Below are 17451 nucleotides of genomic sequence, written 5' to 3' on the forward strand. Positions count from 1 at the left end.
TCTTTGGGATTTATTTTACTCATCCTAGGATCACATTACCTTGTATGGTCTCTGGCACAAAACAGCTACTTTTTTTTTTTTTTATTTAGGGAGGATTTAGAAGTGATTTATTATGTGATAAAAACTCAAGGATATAATCTCTCTGGGCTACCTGTATTTTCAATTTGCATATTATATTCAAACTTAAATTGATTTGCAAATAAAAGTGATATAAACTTAAAGCCCTGCTATTTATAAAAGGAACACATACCTCCCTTATCCCTGACTTTACTAATTTTCTGAACTGTCATAAAATTACTATTTTGTGTATTTTTTTTTTTACAAAACAGCTACTTTTATTTTTTATTATTATTTTTAAGATTTTATTTATTTATTTGAGAGAGTACACAAGCAGGAGGAGGGGCGGAGGGAGAGGGAGAAGCAGACTCCCCACTGAGCAGGGAGCCTGATGCAGGACTTGATCCCAGGATGCTTAACAGACTGAGCCACCCAGACGCCCCTAAAACAGCTACTTTTAAATAGAATGAATGAATGAGATATTTTACTTCTTTTTCTTCCTTAACTGCCATGATCAGGTTCCTTGCTCTTAGATCTCAGTTTCAAGGTATTTATTAAACTGAGCATGGAGCCATGCTGGATCCTGATGAAAGCAGAGCCAGCAGTTCTTCTTGCCTTCTGGCAGCAATAGACTTCTGTTTTTGCTTCCGTGATTTTTTTTTTTTTTTTTTTTTTGCTTCCATGATTTCTAACTGCTGCATGAGCTGACAGAAGCTCTCTGTGCGATGGGTATGGTTTGAGTCACATATTTAAGTCATTTCCAATTACACAGGCACACCTTTGACACATCTTCATGTGAAAATGTTCTTGCTTTAAATGACAATATGAATACATTTTAATCACACTCTCATTAGGATCAAATCACCGCCGATGAATTAAAATGCAAACAGCTCCGCATCAGCAGAATTCAACTTCCCAACAGTCTGTTTGTCCATTTAACAGGGTGTGCGAAAATAAAGCAAGTCAAAAAACCCTGCCGTTGTTCTCTGAGTGGTGCAGTCCCGGGTACGTCACATTGCCTGGGCAATTTAGGATTGTAATATATGGGCAAGATTGAAATTCTGTGACTTGTAGCAAATAGTATGTGTAATCAGCAGGTGGCACTGTTTCTCTGAGTTGGTCCCAAATTAAGATACTGGGTCCTAGAGGGGTTTGTAGACATGGCTACTCTTGTTGTTGAAGGACTCAACAAAGGGATATTATTTTCTTTTTACCTAGTACGATATAGGTTTTTTTGGTTTAGACTAGTTTCCTGTGGCATTCTTCTGTAGCTGGCCTGTTACTTCAAGCCATTACAAACTTCCATCCCTGAGATCCTTTGTTGTCCACAAAATCAATACCAATTCAGAATGTAGCTTTCATGGTTAAAAAAAAACCGTGAAAGAAGAATCCTTACTGACCTGGAATGGTTTATTGGAGTTTGTTACACTTACTTGAAAACCTGAAGTGTTAGGTGTAATTTAATCTTTTTTTTTTTTTTTTTAGGTGTAATTTAATCTTTATAACAAATTTTTTTTTAGATTACTAAAAAAACCTGTAAATCCCTTTTTGAGTACAAAGAAATGAAAATTCAACAAAGACAAAAACAAACAATTCCTTTATTTTTTTTGAGAAAATGTCAGCAAAATACCGAAGACATTTTCTGACTAGTTTTTTTTAAGATTTTATTTATTTATTTATTTATTTGAGAGATGGGGAGAGAGAGAGAGTGGGGAGAGGAGCAGAGGGAGAGGGATGAGCCAACTCCGCGCTGAGCACAGAGCCTGATGCAGGGCTCGATTCCCTGACCCTGAGATCATAACCTGAGCCAAAATCAAGAGTCAGATGCTTAATCAAGTGAGCCACCCAGGCGCCCCCTGAGTAGTTTTAAATATGTAAAATGTTACAGGTAGGGACATAGCAGGGGGTGGGAGTAGAAGCCCTTTTCAGCATGTTATCCCTCATGTTTGTTGTTATCTTCATTTTTATCTGATTAGAAATATTTGGTACATATTGGTGTTTATACTGCCTCAGAACAATAGAAATGATATTTTATAATTGTTTCAGTTGATTTGATTGTACCACCCATTCTGCTTAGATTAACAATCAAATTTTTTAATAAAGATTTTATTTATTTATTTGTCAGAGAGAGAGAGAGAGCACAAGCAGGGGAAGCTGCAGGCAGAGGGAGAAGCGGGCTCCCCGCAGAGCAGGGAGCCCGATGTGGGACTCGATCCCAGGACCCTGGGATCGTGACCTGAGCCGAAGGCAGACGCTTAACCGATTGAACTACACAGGTGCCCTGTCAATCAAATTTGTAAGACATAAAAGGCTGCATCCATTTTTAGGTTTATTTTTCTTTGGGAAACCATACAGCACAGGTACCAAGAAAGCATGTATTGGAAGAGCAGAGCAGAAGCTTCATGACTTAGGCAAGGCTTCCAAATGTCACTGTGCCCCTGGGATACTTGTGGTCTTGTGAGACAGGAACCAAGGGGGTATGGGCAACGTCAGTTACTGGGAGCCATCAGCTTTGGGGTCCTCCAGTCTTTATACCTTGCTAAGGTTGGGAAATAAAGAGTAGATATGGAGGCCAAAATATCCCTTTCATTGTTGATGATAATTGATGGACTGGCTTGAGGTCTGTTACCCAAGTGGGCTTAATACTGAGAGCTCTGTCTAGCCCATGAGGAAATGCTTTCCCAGGGTAAGTTTTATGATGTGGAGGCACAGAGCAGAGCTTGTGCTTTCTATAAGCAGGCTTAAAGCTCCTTCTGAGAAGGAAGGAGGTAAAGATATTTCCCTTTTTGTTTGTTTGTTTGCATTTTTTTTTATTGAAGCAAAATTCACATAGCATTTCCTATTGAAACACAATTTATTGAGGTGAAACTCACATAATATAAAATTAATCGCTTTAAAATGAACAATTCAGTGGCATTTAGTATATTCACAGTGTTGCTTAGCCACCAGCACTCTCTTATTCCAGAACATTTACTGTGCCAGGGACTTTTCTAAGTGCTTCACAAATATTAACTCCTTTAATGTATTTATGCTTACTAATGAGGATGCATTATATGAGTACATGAATACAAATCTTAGTGTATGACTATAGATCAGGACTTGTAAGATTGTCCCCCCCCCCCCCATTAATCTACTTTCTGTTCACCTTTAATTACTTCCGTCTTTCATTTGGACTTACCTGTCCAGAGTGTCCTTTTCTTCAGCTGTTCCTCCCTCTGTCCCTGCACTCCTAGACTCTCCGTTGCCATTCTGTGGTTGTGATTGTCAGAGAGTCCAAAATAGCAGGGGCTGAAATGAGGTATAGCTTGCTTGCTTGCTTTCTGATTATTTATTTATTTATTTATTTATTTATCGAGTCCAAGCCAGGGGGAGGGGCAGAAGTAGAGGGAGAGAGAGAATCTCAAGCAGACTCTATGCTAGAGCGTGGAGCCCAGTGTGGGGCCTGATCTCAACAACCCTGAGATCATGACCTGAGCCGAAATCAAGAGTCTGACACCTGACACTTAACCGACTGAGCCACCCAAGTGCCCTGGCTTAGCTTTATTTCTTAAGTAAAAGTCTGGGTTGGCAGTCCAAGCTGGTGTGGTAATTGTAGTCATCAGCGACCTAGGCTCCCAGCTTTTCTGCTGCTCCTCTGCTCTTACTGTGTAGCTTCCACCTTGCAGTCCAGACCGGCTCTAGCAATCCTCTCTGCGTTTCAGCAGACAGGAAGGAGAGAGGCAAGCCTTTGCTTAAGGGCCTGTCCTTAATTGCACACCCACTTTCACTTCCGTCCCATTGGCTAGAACTAGTCACATGCCAAGGTGGAGCTATTCCTGACAAATGTACCAATCAGGATAAGTCACTCCTTCTCCCAAGGACTCTGGTGAGTGAAGGGGCAAGGGGAGGCGGTGGGATACATTAATTGGGCTCTCTTCGCTGGAGTGATGGGGAGGAAGCACAGCCCCTTAATCATGGGCAGTCTGCACAATCTTAACGAACATCAACAGATGTAGAGCCATTCAGTAAGTAACTGGGGAGGGTGGGAAATGGGGTATCCAATAAAGTGTGGAAAAGTAGCTTATAAGAGGACTTTGTAAAAAAATCATGATGTACATATAAGCTAAGATTTTTTTTTTTTTAGGCATTGTTGAATTTATTTTCAAGTTTTGGACAGTGTGATTATTTATATGATTGCTATTTAATCTGTCATAATGAGAGCAGCAGTGATACTAATAGCCTGTGGCTTGTACCAGCACTTGGGAATGTTAACACAGTAATGACTGTTTTCCACTGTTAGCAATAACCCTCACAATAGGGTGTCACATTAACCTTTATCTTCTGAATCCTGTTCATATTTTAAAATTCAATCACTGCCCGAGCAGACACTGCTAGCTTTATTATATGAAACCAGTTGCTTTCATCTTTCTCCCTTTATTCATTCAGATCCTCTACCATAGGGGGAAACCATTAAGGAGAAGCTTCGTGTTTTCTTCATAAAGCCTCATTAAACATGGTCAGGAGGGAGATGTAGCCATCCTTTCCTCCTGGACTGGCTTTGGAAATCAGTCTCTAATTCAGGCACTAGCAAGAAAGGTAGCACTAAGGCTGCTGTGGGTGCCATGTTTTTCTTTCTTCCTGACCTTTATGCTCTCTTCTACTCAGAGACAGAGTTAGGTTAAGACAGCTCACAGGGACACCAGGGTCCATAGGCTGTGAGAAGGGGCCTGGGGCTCTGGCATTTCAGCTCAACTAAGGAACTTTGCTCATCCCGCAGAGCAGCCCCTATTGTGCTCCCTGTCATAGTTGATGAGAAGTCCATGGAAATGAGATTAGGGAATGAAGGACGAATGGGCAAGTCTAAGAAAGCAAGAAGGAGGTGGTGTGTGAGGCATGTCTGATGCCAAAGCTCCTGTTCAGATTCCAGTTTACGGGCTAATTTATAAGCGCAGTCTCTGGGCCTCTCTGAACCTTTGACTTAATCCTGTGGTCCTAGGTGGTGTCTGTGGAAGTCCCTGTGACAATACCCAGGGTGATGGAGACATGGGAGTTAATACTGGGGCATCCATTTTTAATCATTTGGTAATTTAGCTCTTATCACCAAAGGAAAAAAAATTACTACCTTTTCTCTCTAAACCTTATCATTCTTCTCTGAGAATAGAAGTCAAAGTCCTAACAATGGCCTATAGTCTGACATACTCTGGCCCCATTACCTTTATGACCTCATCTCTCACTCACCAACTACACTTCATTCCCACCGTCCCCCTTGCTGTTCCTTGAATGCTAAGCATGCTTCTGTCCTGGTGCCCTGGGGTCTGGCCTGTAGATTTTCAGCGACTGGTTGGGAACTTGAAGGAAGGAGTGGCCAATGGTACCTAACATTTTCTATGGAAACAAGGGGACAAGTAGGACAGGAAAAAGCCATTTGATGAGTTCTAAGACTCTTTGTAGTGAAGGTGCTGGAAAAATGGCTTTCGTGGTCAGTTATACAGATTGCCATATTGTTACTGGAGATAAAATTCGTAAGTGTGGTTATACTCTTAAAAGGTAATTAAGAAAGCACTATATGATTGAGAGGGTTGACCAGATGCCAAAGAGCATTGATGTTCATCTGTTCCCATACTCTAGGACCCACTATTAACGGTGGAGAACTAGAACCTTAAAAAAACATACTGAGCAACCAAGAAGGCTCTGTTGCCTGTGTGCTGAGATGGGATTGAGGTCAATAGCCAGAGTTTTCTACCACTTGCTAAGGATTCATGACCCTTTATAAAACTCTAGTCTAATGAACTTAGTTTGAGAAGCAAACCCTGTTAATTCCCTCCCTATTCCTTGAACTCACTCACCTCCATATTTAGTTTCCATGCAGTAAGCTAATCTCCAAAGTGTGGAAAATCCTTTGGAGATCTGTGGTTAGAAAGTATTTGCAGGGGCGCGTGGGTGGCTCATTTGGTTAAGCGTCGACTCTTGATTTCAGCTCAGATCATGATCTCATGGGTCGTGAGATGGGAGTCCCGCGTTGGGCTCTGTGCTCAGCAGGGAGTCTGCTTGAGAGTCTCTCTTTCCTTCTTCCTCTGCCCCTCCCCCACTTGCTCACTAACTCTCTCTCTCTCTCTCTCTCAAGTAAGTAAAATCTTAAAAAAAAAGAAAGTATTTGCAGATATAGGAATAATTTAACATTTGATGAGACAACAAATCCAGAATGTTACTATTCAAGTAGGGAGAAATAATGAGAATCTAATTATAGGAAAATGTTTTAAAGATACCTACATGAGACTTATCATTGAGGCACAAACCCTCCACTCGTTCTCTCCGTAGCAGAGTAAACCTTCTTTGGCATTTCTGGTTCCCCAGCTCCTGAATTCACAAATCTTTAGCAGCAAGGCTTGATGAGAATTCATATTGTCCTGCCTTGTGCTGCACAGAAGCTCCTCAGCGAGATATCCAAGGAATCAGTTCTAATCAGTGTTAAGCAAGGAGACTCAATGGCTTTGGTTACTGTCTTGGCCTAGACTAGACACCATTTCCAGTAATTGCATTGGGGAACAACCCTCATGGTGACACTCCACCATGGATATATTTAATAGTGTCATCTGAGAGAAACAAATAGTGGATGGCTGCTTTTTTTCTCTGAAGCTCCACAAAGGAAGGAAATTTCAGAGCTTAGGGAGAAATCACATGTAATTGCTTCTTACGAGAACTATTACCATGGAAACACCACTTCTGTCATCCATCGGGAAGAAAGCTGTTGTCAGGTGTTAAGGGGACGTCCAGTGGACCTAATGGCTAGTATAATTCTGGGCTTATGAAGGATTTCACTTTTTAAAAATGATGCTTGCAGTACATTTGTGCCTATCCCAAGGGGATTAGAGCCTTAATATTAAGTCAGCATTACTGTAGTGTCACTCAGAGCTCTGGCTTGGGAATCAGCAATCTAGAGATTCTAGTTAGATGTTCCTATTGATTTGGCTTCTGGTGGTATGGAAGTCACTTAATTTTTGCACTCTCTCGTAATAATAATAACGAATCATTTATTGATTGCTTACTATGGCCAGAAATTTTACTAAATGCTCTATATACATTATTCATTCCTCTTGACCATCCTAAGATGAATATATTACCCCATTTTATGGGGAGGGGGGACATAGTCCTACAAAAGTTAAATACTTCCCAAGAGCACAGTGCTGGTTAGTGGTAGAAGCTGGATCTCATCCCAGGTCAGTGTGGCCTTAGAACTCACTTGTATGTGCCAGCCTTCAACTTGTAAGCTAAATGAAAATCTAAGGAATATCTTGTAGTAATCAGTGTGATGGACTGTGGGCCTCTACCTTTCATGCCAGGGATCACTTATTCTCAGATTAAGATACATTTACCAGAAAAATGATCTCAAAAAGCGAGAGTTATGTAGAAAAATGCAAGTAGGAATTGAAGACAAGGAAAAAGATTAGGGCTATTTCTAAAGAAAAAAAAGGTTATGTATCATAGATTTTTAAAAAGTATTGTTACCGAGGATATCCATGATGAGATTTGTTATTTTATCTAATCATTTGTCCTTCTTAAAGCATTTGGTGGTCAAGAAATATCTATAGATGAGTTGAGGATGAAACAAAGGGGAAAATGTCATTCTGTGAGCACGACCTGCTGGTGGCAGCAACAGATCACAGGAATTGTCCCTTACTGCGTTCGGAATTCCAGGCATGTCTTTAGAGCACAGAGCTTCCTGTTTTTTGTAAGATTTCAAATCACAGGCTGCTGTTATGATAGCTATAAAAATTGGCAAATCATTCTAGCTATCAATATTACTGACAGGATTATTTTCCAGAACATTTTTTTTTTAATTTTATTTTTTATTTTTTTTTTAAAGATTTTATTTATTTCCTTGACAGAGACACAGCGAGAGAGGGAACACAAGCAGGGGGAGTGGGAGAGGGAGAAGCAGGCTTCCCGACGAGCAGGGAGCCCGTTGTGAAGCTCGATCCCAGGACCCTGAGATCATGACCTGAGTGGAAGGCAGACGCTTAACGACTGAGCCACCCAGGCGCCCATTTTCCAGAACATTTTATATTACCAGAGTTTTACATTCATTTTTTTCCCCCATGGGTTAGAAAGGGGTGGGTAGAAGAGGTAAAAAGGGGTGGGTATTCAGTTATTAATTAAATGAGAAACGAGCAAGCCTTTTAAAAACTGATGGAATAGACCATTGAAATCAGTAACACCACTTTAGTTATTAACTTATGATTTTGTTGTAAGATGAAGATAGGTTTCATAAACTGACTTTTGCACAGGATGAAAGGTTTGTTGTTTTATTGAGAGTGTGTTGAGAGACCTCCAAGAATGATTTTTCAGTTTTCCTCCATAAACATTATTTAGGAATTCTTTGACTTTCAGATGACTTTGAAAACATGGAAACATTAATGTTTGTTCCATAAGTACTAGAAGATAAATGAATGTTTTGGTTTTTCTATTGATGCCTGAAGAAGTGCTCACAAAGAGAAATGGAAAAATTTGATGTTTCTAAGCCTTAATGAAGGCCAGCCTCAGGTCAGGGCAGGAGCTGTCTCCCTTCAATGTCCTCAGATGCCCAGGTGCAGAAGGTTCACATGATCAGATGGTGAAGCTTTGACCTGGGTGTTGCTTCCTCTCTGGGTGACTTTGCCCTGTAAGCTTCCCTATCTCGGAGCCTGTTTTCTGATTCTAGTGCTGCTGAGGAAGAAGTCCTAGAAGAGCCACTTTTTTATTAGTACTGAGTCAGCAGACCACATCTAGGCTCCTTTGATGGGAGAAACACACACTGAGACTTAGAGGATGTGAGTACCTTGTAGGCAAAAAGGATCTGCGTGAATTGGATCTGGAATGAGCCATTTGACAGGAAAAATGTGATCGACCTGGCATTTCATGTTGAGCCTTCAATCATTCCTATACCCTGAGATGTTTATGGCACCAGGCAAGTGCTCAACACGTGTGAATGAAATGAAGAAATGAATGAATAAGGCAAATAATATAATACAAAAGAACTCCTTTCATTTTTTCAGCAAGGTGCTCTATGTCTTATTTCATTCATTTATTCATTCATTTTCCATACAGTGTTTGAAAATTATGATAGTCTAGGTTTTTTTGTTGAACACCTAGATTCAGAGATGCTTATTCTCATTTCTGCAGGTTCTGCCATATGTAATTTTGATGTGAGGAATGAGTGTGGAATCTAAGTTTTAGAAAATAGTTGGCCAGTTGTGACAACACTTAAATAATCCATTCTTTCTCCATTGATGTGCTATGTCACCCATATCCTGTAGGTTTATTTCTGGACTTCTTATGTTTTCTTTTTAATTACTATGTATTTACAAAGTTTATTGGTATTTAGAAGATCAAATTTCCCTATAGTACTCTTCTTTCTCAATATTTCATTGGTTATTCTATACCAATTATTTTTTTGGATGAGCTAAAATTATTTTGCCAATTGATTTTGGGTAAAAATGATATCTTTACAGTATTACAGTTCAGGAATATGGGCTGTCTCTCTAGATATTCATGTCTTCTTTTTTGTTCCTAGGAAGTGTGTTGTTTATGTGGAAGAAAACTTTGAACATTGCTGGCTCCCTTAGCAGTTCATATCTCTCCTCAGTCCTCACTCCTTAGAGAGGCCTTCCTAACCTTGCTATTTAAGTAGCATGTCCCCCTCCCTCCCCATAATTCTTTATTTTCCTTTGTTTTTCTTTATAGCACTTACTCCCTGACATAAATATTTGTTTTACATTGTATATGATCTTCCTCCCCTGGTAGAATGTAAGCTTTGTGTGGGAGGAGACGGGATGTCCTATTCACTGTTGTATCTTCAGCTCCCAACACTGCCTGGCACATTCTAGTGTGAATGTTTGTTGGCTGAATTGTATCTACCACCCATCCCTTTCCAATTTTAGCATTTTGCCATATTTGTTACAGATTTGTTTTTAAAGAAATAAAACAACATAGATAGAGTTGAAGGCTGCTTTGTATTTATCCCCAATCCTATTCTTCCTCTTCTCTCTTTGAGTCAAAATTCAAAGTTGTTTTTTTTTTTAAATAAATGTTCATGTGTTTTTGCTTCATATTTATGTAATATCAGCACAACACTATATAGAAATGTTTGCTCTTACTTTATTATTTTCTATTGAAGTATAGTTGACACACAATGTTACATTAGTTTCAGGTGTGTTTGCTCTTGTTTTTTAATTTCATGGAGAATGTGTATGTAAGAATATCAGTAAATGTATATATGTGTGTGACTATGTCTGCATATATATGCTTACAAATTGTCTTTTTTCACTCAGCATTAAGTTCTAGGGATTTACCCAGGCTGACATATGTATCTCTAGTTCTTTCATTTTAATATTGGGTTAATAAAACACAATTTGTTTATCTGTTCTCCTATTGGTGAACTTTATTTTATTTATTTATTTATAATTTTATTTATTTAATTTATTTGGCAGAGAGAGAGAGCAGGTGAGCACAAGCAGTGGAAGCGGCACAGGGAGAGGGAGAAACAGGTCCCCTGTCGAGCAGGGAGCCCAATGTGGGGCTCGATCCCAGGACCTGAGCCAAAGGCAGTCGCTTAACCAACTGAGCCACCCAGGCACCCCACCTATTGGTGAACTTTTAGGTTGTTGCCAATTCTTCTGCAATTACATACATTGCTGCACTGAAAATACTAGTATATGTTGGAAGTGGATTGGCTGTGTATCTTTATCTTGTTAGGTGTTGCCAAATTGCTCTGTGGAGTAGGTGTACCCCAACAAGGTCTGAGAACTTTTCTTGCTCCACATCCTTGCCAACACTTAGTGCTGAGAGACTATCTTTGTCTGTTCAGGCTGCCATAGCAAGATTGGATGGCTCCTAAACAAATTTATTTCTCACTGTTCTGGAGGCTGGAAGTCTGAGATCAGGGTGCAGCATGGTCAGTTTCTGGTGAAGGTCCTCTTTGGGGTTATGGACTACTGACTTCTCATTGTATCCTCAAAGGGTGGAGAGCAGAAAACTCTCTGGGGTCTCTTCGATAAGGGCACTAATCCCATTTATGAGGGCTCCACCCTCATGACCTAATCACCTCTCAAAGGCTCCACCCCTTAACATGGGGGTTAGGATTTCAACATATGAATTTGGGGGGTATGAACATTCAGTTAATAGCATAGACTTTGAAGTTTCCAGTGTAACGGGTTTTAACTGAAATCTTTTTTTTATTTTTGAATTTTCCTGATTACCAATCAGGATAGGTATATTTTCTTTTTCTTTTTTTTTAAGTAACATATAATGTATTATTTATTTCAGGGGTATAAGTCTGTAATTCATCAGTCTTACACAATTCACAGCACTCACCATAGCACATATCCTCCCCAGTGTCCATCACCCAGCCACCCCATCCCTCCCACCCGCCTCCACTCCAGCAACCCTCAGTTTGTTTCCTGAGATTAAGAGTCTCTTATGGTTTGTCTCCCTCTCTGGTTTCTTGTTTCATTTTTCCCTCCCTTCCCCTATGATCCTGTCTTGTTTCTCAAACCTCATATCAGTGAGATCATATGATTATTTTCTTTCTCTGATTGACTTATTTCGTTAGCATAATACCCTCTTGTTCCATCTAGTCCTTGCAAATGGCAAGATTTTGTTTTGTTTTTTTTTTTTTGGATGGCTGCATGATATTCCATTGTATATATATACCACTTCTTCTTTATCCATTCATCTGTTGATGGACATCTTGGCTTTTTCCATAGTTTGGCTATTGTGGACATTGCTGCTATAAACACTGGGGTGCATGTGCTCCTTCAGATCACTACACTGGTATCTCTGGGGGTAAATACCCAGTAATGGAATTGCTGGGTTGTAGGGTAGCTCAATTTTCAACTTTTTGAGGAACCTCCATACTGTTTTCCAGAGTGGCTGTACCAGCTTGCATTCCCACCAAGTGTAGGCAGGATAGGTGTATTTTCTTGTGTTAAGTAGGATGTTTGGATTTCCTCTTCTGTAAATTGCCTGTTCATTCATGTTGTCCATTTCCTTGTTTTTCTTTCTGTTACTGATAGATAAGACTTTAAATATTTACTGGTTTATTATTGATTAATATTGATTTAATTGTTCTAATAAATATTTTAATTAACAATTAAATTTAATTTTTATTGATATTGATTTAATTAATATTTATCTAATAATATTTAATATTTTAGATGGCTAGTAATCCTTTGTCAGTTGCATGAGTTACAAATGTATCTTCTTCCAGCAATTTGTATTTCTTTATATATAGAATTCTTAAATTTTAATGTAGCCAAATGTGTATTTTCTTTTTGAATATGTGATTTTTTTTGTTTGCTTATTTGGTCATTTATTTATTTATTTATTTATTAAAAGATTTTATTTATTTATTTGACAGAGAAAGACACAGCGAGAGAGGGAACACAAGCAGGGGGAGTGGGAGAGGGAGAAGCAGGCTTCCCGCGGAGCAGGGAGCCTGATGCGGGGCTCGACCCCAGGACCCTGGGATCATGACCTGAGCTGAAGGCAGACACTTAACGACTGAGCCACCCAGACGCCCCTATTTGCTCATTTATTGAAGAAATTCTTTCTTGCCCTGAAGTCATAAAGAGGTTTTACAGTTTCTTCTAAAAGTTTTAAGTTTTATGTTTCACTACTTAAGTCTTTAATTCATCTGGAATTTAATTTTGCAAGTGATGTGAATGGGAATCCATATGTATTTTTTCTGCTTGCATAATTAATTGTCCCAATAATTATTAACAAATTCATCCCTTCCAACTGGAATGTAATGCCACACACAGTTCAAGTTTCCACAGTTGCATGCATAAGTTCTGCATTTTGTATTCTTTTATATTAGTTTGTTAGCCTAACCCTGAAGAAATATCACATTCTCTTCATTAGTGTAAGTTTGTAATAAGTCTTGACATAGGAAGGGAAAACCTCACCTGTTAGGCTTAAAATTTGTACTGACTTGTTCTTGATATTTTGCTCTTTTCCATGAATTTTAGTTTCAGCTTGTAAAGCTTTATAGAGATATTGACTTGTTCTTTGGTCACTCATTCTCTCTTTAGTCCATTTTAATAGTGATACAAATGTATTAAGAAAAATTTGAAAAGAATATCTTATCACCCCAGAAAACCACTATGTGGTTGTATATTTTCTTGGATTCTGTTTTCTATACTAAATCTTAATTTTTTAATAATACATCTGGTAATCTCTTCTTGGCTGAGACAGTTTCTTCTCCCTGCTCCTTCTTTCTGCTTCAGTCAGTCTTTGAACATCTTCTTTCTGCTTCAATCTTTGAACATCTAACAGCTCAGCCCCACCACGTTATAAATTATAATCCAAGTTTACAGCTATTTAAATACAGATTTTCTAAAAATAGCTCACATTGATCTTCATCCCCAGATCTTAATAGTTGAAACCATGTTGTGATGTTTTATTCTTTTGAGCTGACATACGACGTAATCTTTCCACCTAGTGTTTTCTAGCCTAAGTCTTTCTCAAATCTTGAGTGAAACAATGTCAGTGGTTCTGAGATACCTACCATCTAGGATGAACATTTCGTCATTTTCTCTGGGCAGGAAGGTAAGTTTTTCCATACCCTAAGATGCTGTAATTCTGTTGTCTCTTTGACTGTTAGTAAGCCTGCTAGCTGGACACACCATAAAATGCCAGAGAAAAGCTTAAAACTTCTACTTTGCTTAAAGTGCTGATGGGGTCATTTTGTGTTCTAGGAGTTTCTGTCCAGGTCAGTGTCAGTATCTTCTCCCTTCTGTGAATAAAAAAATGCAATTTTAATTGATGTTTAGAGTGTACTTTCTAATGTGGATAAAATCCATGGAAACCTGGAAACAAACAAGTTCTGGCAAGATGTTTCTAGAAGAATACCAAATTCAAATTTGGGGGGTGGTGGTTCTCTGCTGGAGATGAGCTCTTCTGCTGGGACTCAGCTTCACTTGTTTCTACTGGGAACTCTCAGTGCTCTGATAATCAGATTGGCTCAGCTACGTTCCCTTTCAGAGAGGATTTTGGTGTCTCCCTTGGAATGAATTCCATTGGAGCCAGAACAGAATCCAGTTTTCTCCTTCTTGTAGCATTGCCACATTGTGTTCCTTCACCACTGTCTCAGGTCGGAAATTTTAGAGTTCTGTGCCATCAACCCCATTTTGAGAAGCACTGCCATGCCCTGTGGCCATGAGCAAAAATCTTGGTCAACAGAGACTTTTTATTTGGGTTCCAAGCTCACAGAGCTGATGAATGATTCCTGTGTAAAGACCTTTGATGGTACTAGGACTGGAGAGACCTCTCCCATGAATACAAAGAATGGGATTTAAATGTAATACTATTTCTAGTATTCAGCATCTGTGTATATAATTTTTTCTTTATAAAATTGTGAAATACTTTAAAACATACAAAAAAGTATATAATACAACATTGTAATAACTACATCTGTACATCTCATACAACTTTACACAGTCATAACATCTTGCTGTGTTTGTTTAAATCTTTTTTCATTAAGAAATAAAACCTAACAAATATGGTAAACCCTCTTCTGACCTCATTCCTCTTCCCAGAAAGAATTAATATCCTGAATTTGGTGCTGACCATCCCCATACATATTTTTATATTTTGACCATACATGTATTTGTCCATGAAGTTTTTATAGTGTTGTTTTATAATAAAACTTTATATAACTTTATATCAACCTAATCTTTCTACTCTACATATTAAAAAAAAGTTATACATGCTCACACAAGTAGCACTAGTTTTTCATTTTAATTGCTGAGTAGTATTCAATTGTGTGAATATACCGCAATTCATTATGTCTCCTATTGATGGACATTTAGGTTTCCAATTTTTTTTTTTGCTATTATAAGCAATACTCCCAAATTTATTTTTGTCCATGTCTCCTTGTACACATTAACAAGACTTTCTCTCAAAGTGGAATCACTCAGCCATAAGATATGTCCATCTTTATGGTTAAATGACTCTCCAGAGAGGTTTTTGTCAATCTATATGGGAGTGAAATTGTTCTTATTGTTATTTAATTTTGTATTCCTTTAACTACAAGTGGAACTGAGTGTGTTATATTTTTATTGAGTGTTCAGACTTTTTCCTCAGAGAATTATCCACTTTAAACTTCAAATCCACTTAAATTTTAAACTTAAAATTGGGTTGGACTTTCTCCTTTAAAAATTTTTTTGGTCTGAATTCTTTACATATTCTGAATACTAATCTTTTGTAATGGCAAATATCTTCTTTCAAGTGACTTGTATTTTCACTTTGTTACTAGTATCTTTTGATATACAGAGGTTTTTAAATTTAGACTTTTCTTATGGTTTTACCTCTTGTATTTTGGTTAAAAAATTATTTCCTACACTAAAGTCATAAATACATTTTTCTATATGTTAGTGTTTTCCTTTTTACATTTAAGGATTTAATCTACCTGAAATTTATTTTCACACATGTTGTTTAATTGGGATCTGATTTTTCCTTTTTCCTTTATGGATCACCATTTATTCCAGCACCGTTTATTGACTAGTTGATTCTCTTCCCATGACTTTTTAGTGTTATCTTTGACAAATATAAAATTTTTATATTTATGTTTCTGTTCCTAGGCTCTCTGTTACCTCTCATTGATATATTTGGCTATCCCTGTTCCAGTCCCATGCTGTTATTAGTCACTATAGCTTAATGTCCAAATGTGTTCTTCTTCAAAATGTATTGGCTATTTTTTGGCTTTTTGCATTTACATATAAATTTGAGAATTAGACTGTGAAGTTGCAACAAAGAACATTCTTGGTATTTTGCCTTTGCACCAACTTTTCTGGATTCATTTTGGGAGACTTGCTGTCTCAGTGATATTGGGGCTCCCCATCTATAAACATCACATACTTCTCCATTTATTTACTCCTTCAATAATGTTTTGTGACTTTTCTTCCATAAAAATATTGCACATAAATTATAGATTTAGCCCTTGGCACCAGGTAGTATTTATTGTTTGTGAAAGACATGATGTTAGAAATTACTGTTTGCAAAAGAAATAAAGACATCTGAATTGGCAAAGAAGTTAAGCTCTCACTCTGCAGATGATATGACACTTTATGTGGAAAACCCAAAAGACTCCACCCCAAAACTGCTAGAACTCATACAGGAACTCAGTAAAGTGGCAGGATATAAAATCAATGAACAGAAATCAGTGGCATTCCTATACACCAACAACAAGACAGAAGAGAGAGAAATTAAGGAGTCGATCCCATTTACAACTGCACCCAAAACCATAAGATACCTAGGAATAAACCTAACCAAAGAGGCAAAGAATCTGTACTCAGAAAACTATAAAATACTCATGAAAGAAATTGAGGAAGACACAAAGAAATGGAAAAACTTTCCATGCTCATGGATTGGAAGAACAAATATTGTGAAGATGTCAATGCTACCTAGAGCAATCTACACATTTAATGCAATCCCTATCAAAATACCATCAACTTTTTCCAAAGAAATGGAACAAATAATCTTAAAATTTGTATGGAACCAGAAAAGACCCCAAATAGCCAGAGGAATGTTGAAAAAGAAAAGCAAAGCTGGTGGCATCACAATTCCGGACTTCAACCTCTCTTACAAAGCTGTACTCATGAAGACAGTATGGTACTGGCACAAAATAGATCAATGGAACAGAATAGAGAGCCCAGAATGGACCCTCAACTCTATGGTCAGCTAATCTTCGACAAAGCAGGAAAGAATGTCCAATGGAAAAAAGACAGTCTCTTCAACAAATGGTGTTGGGAAAATTGGACAGCCACATGCAGAAGAATGAAACTGGACCATTACCTTACACCACACACAAAAATAGACTCAAAATGGATGAAAGACCTAAATGTGAGACAGGAGTCCATCAAAATCCTGGAGGAGAACACAGACAGCAACCTCTTCGACCTCAGCCGCAGCAACTTCTTCCTAGAAACATCTACAAAGGCAAGGGAAGCAAGGGCAAAAATGAACTATTGGGACTTCATCAAGATAAAAAATTTTTGCACAGCAAAGGAAACAGTCAACAAAACCAAAAGACAACTGACAGAATGGGAGAAGATATTTGCAAATGACATATCAGATAAAGGGCTAGTATCCAAAATCTATAAAGAACTAATCAAACTCAACACCCAAAGAACAAATAATCCAATCAAGAAATGGGCAGAAGACATGAACAGACATTTTTCCAAAGAAGACATCCAAATGACCAACAGACACATGAAAAAGTGCTCAACATCTCTCTGCACCAGGGAAATCCAAATCAAAACCTCAATGAGGGGCACCTGGGTGGCTCAGTCGTTAAGCGTCTGCCTTCGGCTCAGGTCGTGATCCCGGGGTCCTGGGATCGAGCCCCGCATCGGGCTCCCTGCTCTGCGGGAAGCCTGC

Source organism: Halichoerus grypus, chromosome 5 (genome assembly GCF_964656455.1).
Source record: "Halichoerus grypus chromosome 5, mHalGry1.hap1.1, whole genome shotgun sequence".
In the NCBI taxonomy this organism is placed as follows: domain Eukaryota; kingdom Metazoa; phylum Chordata; class Mammalia; order Carnivora; family Phocidae; genus Halichoerus; species Halichoerus grypus.